The sequence below is a fragment of the Rhinoraja longicauda genome, unplaced genomic scaffold (genome assembly GCF_053455715.1).
Source record: "Rhinoraja longicauda isolate Sanriku21f unplaced genomic scaffold, sRhiLon1.1 Scf000078, whole genome shotgun sequence".
Taxonomy (NCBI): domain Eukaryota; kingdom Metazoa; phylum Chordata; class Chondrichthyes; order Rajiformes; family Arhynchobatidae; genus Rhinoraja; species Rhinoraja longicauda.
In genome coordinates, this window is record NW_027601296.1 from 207,501 (window position 1) to 215,000 (window position 7,500).

Here is a 7,500-nt window from a genome sequence, read left to right on the forward strand (position 1 = left end):
CGTGGGGAATTGTTAGCGGCGGCGTCGTTGTGCTGGGGGTGACGCTGCCTGCCTGCCTGCTCCTTTGGTTCACGATGTCCCCGCCGAAGGCGGCGAACTTTAAAGCGCTGCAGCTCGAGCGCACAAGGTGCGCGGGGAATTGTTAGCGGCGCCGTGGTTGTGGTGGCGGTGACCATGGCTGCCTGCTCCTTTGGTTCACGATGTCCCCGCCGAAGGCGGCGAACTTTAAAGTACTGCAGCTCGAGCGCACAAGGTGCGCGGGGAATTGTTAGCGGCGCCGTGCTTGTGCTGGCGGTGACCATGGCTGCCTGCTCCTTTGGTTCACGATGTCCCCGCCGAAGGCGGCGTACTTTAAAGTACTGCAGCTCGAGCGCACAAGGTGCGCGTGGAATTGTTAGCGGCGCCGTGGTTGTGCTGGCGGTGACCATGGCTGCCTGCTCCTTTGGTTCACGATGTCCCCGCCGAAGGCGGCGTACTTTAAAGTACTGCAGCTCGAGCGCACAAGGTGCGCGGGGAATTGTTAGCGGCGCCGTGCTTGTGCTGGCGGTGACCATGGCTGCCTGCTCCTTTGGTTCACGATGTCCCCGCCGAAGGCGGCGTACTTTAAAGTACTGCAGCTCGAGCGCACAAGGTGCGCGGGGAATTGTTAGCGGCGCCGTGGTTGTGCTGGCGGTGACCATGGCTGCCTGCTCCTTTGGTTCACGATGTCCCCGCCGAAGGCGGCGTACTTTAAAGTACTGCAGCTCGAGCGCACAAGGTGCGCGGGGAATTGTTAGCGGCGCCGTGCTTGTGCTGGCGGTGACCATGGCTGCCTGCTCCTTTGGTTCACGATGTCCCCGCCGAAGGCGGCGTACTTTAAAGTACTGCAGCTCGAGCGCACAAGGTGCGCGTGGAATTGTTAGCGGCGCCGTGGTTGTGCTGGCGGTGACCATGGCTGCCTGCTCCTTTGGTTCACGATGTCCCCGCCGAAGGCGGCGTACTTTAAAGTACTGCAGCTCGAGCGCACAAGGTGCGCGGGGAATTGTTAGCGGCGCCGTGCTTGTGCTGGCGGTGACCATGGCTGCCTGCTCCTTTGGTTCACGATGTCCCCGCCGAAGGCGGCGTACTTTAAAGTACTGCAGCTCGAGCGCACAAGGTGCGCGTGGAATTGTTAGCGGCGCCGTGGTTGTGCTGGCGGTGACCATGGCTGCCTGCTCCTTTGGTTCACGATGTCCCCGCCGAAGGCGGCGTACTTTAAAGTACTGCAGCTCGAGCGCACAAGGTGCGCGGGGAATTGTTAGCGGCGCCGTCGTTGTGCTGGCGGTGACCATGGCTGCCTGCTCCTTTGGTTCACGATGTCCCCGCCGAAGGCGGCGTACTTTAAAGTGCTGCAGCTCGAGCGCACCATGTGCGTGGGGAATTGTTAGCGGGGGCGTCGTTGTGCTGGGGGCTGACTGTCCCTAGTGGGTATAGGATAATGTTAATGTACGGGGATCGCTGGGCGGCACGGACTTGGAGGGCCGAAAAGGCCTGTTTCCGGCTGTATGTGTATGATATGATATGATATGATGCCTGCCTGCTCATTTGGTTCATGATGTCCACGCGGCAGGCGGAATATTTTAAAAGCACTGTTCTGTACGAAGTGCACAATGTCCGTTGGGGAAATGCAGCTGGGGGTCGGTCGACCGGCTGACGACGCCTGCCTGCCGATTTGGTTCACGATGTCCCCGCCGAAGGCGGCATACTTGAAAGTACCGCCGTTCGCGGCGCGCAATTTGCGGGGGGAGGAATTGTTAGTGCACGTCTGTGTGCTAGGTGACGATGCTTGCCGACTTGGTTCATGCCGTCCACGCCGAAGACGGCGCCGTTTAAAGTACTGCCGCTCGAGGTGCACAATTTGCGGGGGAATTGTTAATGGGCGTCGGCGTGCTGGGTGACGATGTGGAGATGTGGAACGCCGAGCCAGATCTATCTTATTTGTTTGCTTGGCCCACTGGACTTTGCATGGGCTTTGCAACACTGTGTGCTAGGTTAAATCACGGCCAATAGAGTGAGTGTTTTTAATGATCCTGATCTGATAAGGGGACTAGAGGTAAAAGAGCCGTTAGGAGGCAGTGATCACAACACGATAAGTTTTACTCTGCAAATGGAAAGGTAGAAGGGAAAATCGGAAGTGTCTGTATTACAGTATAGCAAAGGGGATTACAGAGGCATGAGGCGGGAGCTGGCCAAAATTGACTGGAAGGAGGCCCTAGCAGGGAAGACGGTAGAACAGCAATGGCAGGTATTCCAGGGAATAATGCAGAGGTTGCAGGATCAATTTATTCCAAAGAGGTGGAAAGACTCTAAGGGGAGTAAGAGACACCTGTGGCTGACAAGGGAAGTCAGGGACAGCATAAAAATTAAGGAGAGGAGGTATAACATAGCAAAGAAGAGTGGGAAGACAGAGGATTGGGACTCTTTTAAAGAGCAACAAAAGTTAACTAAAGAGGCAATGCGGGGAGAAAAGATGAGGTGCGAGGGTAAACTAGCCAATAATATAAAGGAGGATAGCAAAAGTTTTTTTAGGTACGTGAAGAGGAAAAAAATAGTCAAGGCAAATGTGGGTCCCTTGAAGACAGAAACGGGGGAATTTATTATGGGGAACAAAGAAATGGCAGACGAGTTAAACCGTTACTTTGGGTCTGTCTTCACTGAGGAAGATACACACAATCTCCCAAATGTTCTAGGGGCCGGAGAACCTAGGGTGATGGAGGAACTGAAGGAAATCCACATTAGGCAGGAAATGGTTTTGGGTAGACTGATGGGACTGAAGGCTGATAAATCCCCAGGGCCTGATGGTCTGCATCCCAGGGTACCTAAGGAGGTGGCTCTAGAAATAGTGGAAGCATTGGAGATCATTTTTCAATGTTCTATATAGATTCAGGATCAGTTCCTGTGGATTGGAGGATAGCAAATGTTATCCCACTTTTTAAGAAGGGAGGGAGAGAGAAAACGGGTAATTATAGACCAGTTAGTCTGACATCAGTGGTGGGGAAGATGCTGGAGTCAATTAGAAAAGACGAAATTGCTGAGCATTTGGATAGCAGTAACAGGATCATTGCGAGTCAGCATGGATTTACGAAGGGGAAATCATGCTTGACAAATCTACTGGAATGTTTTGAGGATGTAACTAGGAAAATTGACAGGGGAGAGTCAGTGGACGTGGTGTACCTCGACTTTCAGAAAGCCTTCGACAAGCTCCCACATAGGAGATTAGTGGGCAAAATTAGGGCACGTGGTATTGGGGGTAGGGTACTGACATGGATAGAAAATTGGTTGACAGACGGAAAGCAAAGAGTGGGTATAAATGGGTCCCTCTCGGAATGGCAGGCAGTGACCAGTGGGGTACCGCAAGGTTCGGTGCTGGGACCCCAGCTATTTACGATATGCATTAATGACTTAGACGGAGGGATTAAAAGTACCATTAGCAAATTTGCAGATGATACTAAGCTGGAGGGTAGTGTGAATTGTGAGGAAGATGCAATAAGGCTGCAGGATGACTTGGACAGGTTGTGTGAGTGGGCGGATACATGGCAGATGCAGTTTAATGTAGATAAGTGCGAGGTTATTCACTTTGGAAGTAAGAGTAGAAAGGCAGATTATTGTCTGAATGGTGTCAAGTTAGGAGGAGGGGGAGTTCAACGAGATCTGGATGTCCTAGTGCATCAGTCAATGAAAGGAAGCATGCAGGTACAGCAGGCAGTGAAGAAAAATGGAATGTTGGCCTTCGTAACCAGAGGAGTTGAGTATAGGAGCAAAGAGGTCCTTCTACAGTTGTAGCGGGCCCTGGTGAGACCGCACCTGGAGTACTGTGTGCAGTTTTGGTCTCCAAATTTGAGGAAGGATATTCTTGCTATGGAGGGCGTGCAGCGTAGGTTCACTAGGTTAATTCCCGGAATGGCGGGACGGTCGTATGTTGAAAGGCTGGAGCGATTGGGCTTGTATACACTGGTATTTAGAAGAATGAGGGGGGATCTTATTGAAACATATACGATAATTAGGGGATTGGACACATTAGAGGCAGGAAACATGTTCCCAATGTTGGGGGAGTCCAGAACAAGGGGCCACCGTTTAAGAATAAGGGGTAGGCCATTTAGAACGGAGATGAGGAAGAACCTTTTCAGTCAGAGAGTGGTGAAGGTGTGGAATTCTCTGCCTCAGAAGGCAGTGGAGGCCAGTTCGTTGGATGCTTTCAAGAGAGAGCTGGATAGAGCTCTTAAGGATAACGGAGTGAGGGGGTATGGGGAGAAGGCAGGAACGGGGTACTGATTGAGAGTGATCAGCCATGATCGCATTGAATGGCGGTGCTGGCTCGAAGGGCTGAATGGCCGACTCCTGCACCTATTGTCTATTGTCTATTGTCTATAATCAACCACTTTATTTTGCCCGTCTTTGTGACTCCTCTTTGACACGTCGATCACCGCTGAGGCTGTTTTACCTGTTTCCCCTATGTACCGTAAGGTACACTCCTTACATTGAACTGCATACACCCCATTATTTCGCTCACGGGTTATCCTCTGTGCTATCCAGTCTCTCCTGTCACCCTGTTCTATGTTTTTGTCTATTACCCAGTGGGAGCAGGCCCCATATTGACATTAATTTGTAACCCTACTGCTCCCCTCGTCTGCTGGTTTTATCACCATCTCATGTTTATCCCTCAGCTCTGCCGTGGTCTCCCTCTCTTTTTTTCTGGTGAGGTTCGGCCTATCCTTTGTCATGGGCATATCCCAGGCTGTTTTAGTAACGTTCTTTTAAAACGTGTCGTGTTTGTTTGGCTTTACCCACGTTCCAGCATTAGAGGCCAATTTTTGCAATGTTTCCTGGGTGGGATTTGCCGGTTTTACAAATGGTGTCACTATCTCACCCTGCTTCCTGATACCCTTATGGGGTCGGCTCTGTTCTTGCAGAACCCTCGGGTGGTGCAGAGTCTGGGCCTTGTTATCAATATCTTGCCCTGCTTCCCGATACCCTTGCGGGTTCGGCTCTGTTCTTGCAGATCCCTCAGGTGGTGCAGAGTCTGGGCGGCATCGTCACCCAGCACACCGACGCCCACTGAAAATTACCCACGCACAGTGCGCGCCTGGAGCGGCAGTAGTTCAAACTACCCCTACCCCTACCCCTACCCCTACCGCTACCCCTACCCCTACCCCTACCCCTAACCCTAACCCTAACCCTAACCCTAACCCTAACCCTAACCCTAACCCTAACCCTAACCCTAACCCTAACCCTAACCCTAACCCTAACCCTAACCCTAACCCTAACCCTAACCCTAACCCTAACCCTGACCCTAATGCAGGCAGAGTTATTTATAAAGTGGCCCAGACTCTGCACCACCTGAGGGTTTTGTAACAGAACCAACCCCATAAGGGTTTCAGGAAGCAGGGCAAGATATTGATAACAAGGCGCAGACTCTGCACCACCTCAGGGTTCTGCAAGAACAGAGCCGACCCCATAAGGGCATCAGGAATCAGGGCAAGATATTGATAAAATGGCCCAGACTCTGCACCACCTGAGGGTTCTGCAAGAACAGAGCCGACCCCATAAGGGCATCAGGAAGCAGGGCAAGATATTGGTAACAAGGCCCACGGGGAAGGCGGCATACTTTGGGGTTATTTTGTAGTGAGTTTTGAAGGCATGTGCTAGTGTTACGCATACCGAGGGCGCGCAAAGTTCGGCGCGCCCGGGCCAAAACGCCTCTGCTGGCCGCGGCCGAGTCGGCCGACGGATTGCCACGGACTTGCTTGACGACCTGTCACTCTCCGTGCATCGGTTGCACGCCCGGTTCGTCCTTTCCATTTGTTTCATGATGTACACGCGGCAGGCGGAATATTTTAAAAGCACTGTTCTGTTCGAAGTGCACAATGGCCGTTGGGGCAATGCAACTGGGGGTCGGTCGACCGGCTGACGACGCCTGCCTGCCGATTTGGTTCACGATGTCCCCGCCGAAGGCGGCATACTTGAAAGTACTGCCGTTCGCGGCGCGCAATTTGCAGGGGGGAGGAATTGTTAGTGGACGTCTGTGTGCTGGGTGACGATGCTTGCCGACTTGGTTCATGCCGTCCACGCCGAAGACGGCGCCGTTTAAAGTACTGCCGCTCGAGGTGCACAATTTGCGGGGGAATTGTTATTGGGCGTCGGCGTGCTGGGTGACGATGTGGAGATGAGGAACGCCGAGCCAGATCTATCTTATTTGTTTGCTTGGGCCACTGGACTTTGCATGGGCTTTGCATCATTGTGTGCTACGTTAAATCACGGCCAATTGAGTGAGTATTTTTTATTCAACCACTCTATTTTGCCCGTCTTTGTGACTCCTCTATGACACGCCGATCACCGCTGACGTGTTAATCTGCGTGTTAGGTATCTCGGGGGTCAGTTGGACGGACAGATGTGTAAGGGTTTTGTTCGGAAGGATCGTTGAGTGTAAACGGTGAACGGGGGTTAAAGGCCCTGAGGTTTCAATCCTCTAAAGAATGTAAAAGGTCTGACGCGTTAGCTAGCAGCTAATGAGGTGAACCTAGCAGCTAATGAGGCTCTCTCTCTCTCTCACGGCCCCGGGACTCCCTCCCTCCCTCCTCCCTCTTGGAACCCTCCCTGCGTGGGGGGGGGGGGGGCACGAAGAAAAAGAGGGTATAAGAAGAATCCAGTGGAAGGAGTAGGGACTGGGGGCGAGGTCAGACAGCCTATCCGGCTAATAAAGCATCATGAGGTTAGGTATAAACTCTGATGACTGCATAAACTCGCCCCTAATGGGGGGGGGGGGGGGGGGGGGGCACTCTCTCCCCCACCCCTCTCTCCCCAGTGCCACTCCCTCCGACCCCCCCCCCACTCTCTTCGTGTCGCTGGGCCCGCCCGGCACGGCCCCGAGGATCACTCCCCGCGCGGCAACGGGACACCGGGTCGCCGGCCCGCAGGGTCGTCAGTCGGGCGGGGGGGGGAGGGTGGCCATGCCAGCAGCAGGAGAGGTTTCCAACGAACCCGCGACCGCAGCAGGACCGCCCGCGGCAGACATTTGGACCCAGCGGGTCCGTTCGGGATGGTTGCCGGGCCCGCAGCAGAGGTTTCCTTCCACCCAACGGGGGGGGGGGGGGGGGGGGGGGGGGCGGGGCTGCCCATCTTCCCGCTCGAAGCAACGGCCTCACCCTAACGGCCTCACCCTAACAACCCTCACCCTGACCCTAAACCGCTCGGTTCATGACTTCTCTCCGTTTGGTTCATGAATTCGCCATTTAGTTCACGACTTCTCCTGTTGGTTCCTGACTTCTACCTCGTGGTTCGTGATTCCGGCGGGTAGGTGGGGTGCCCGGATACTCTCGGCGAAAGGTGTTCAAGTGGCAACGGCGGTCCCGTAGATAAGACGGGTTCGGATGCTCGAGCGTGTCGAGTAAGCGCCGGATCGGCGCCGGGCGCCCCCGGCCGGCTGGCTTGCCCCCCCCCCCCCCCCCCACCCCCCCCCCCCCCTGGCGGCAGAAACGTGTATCG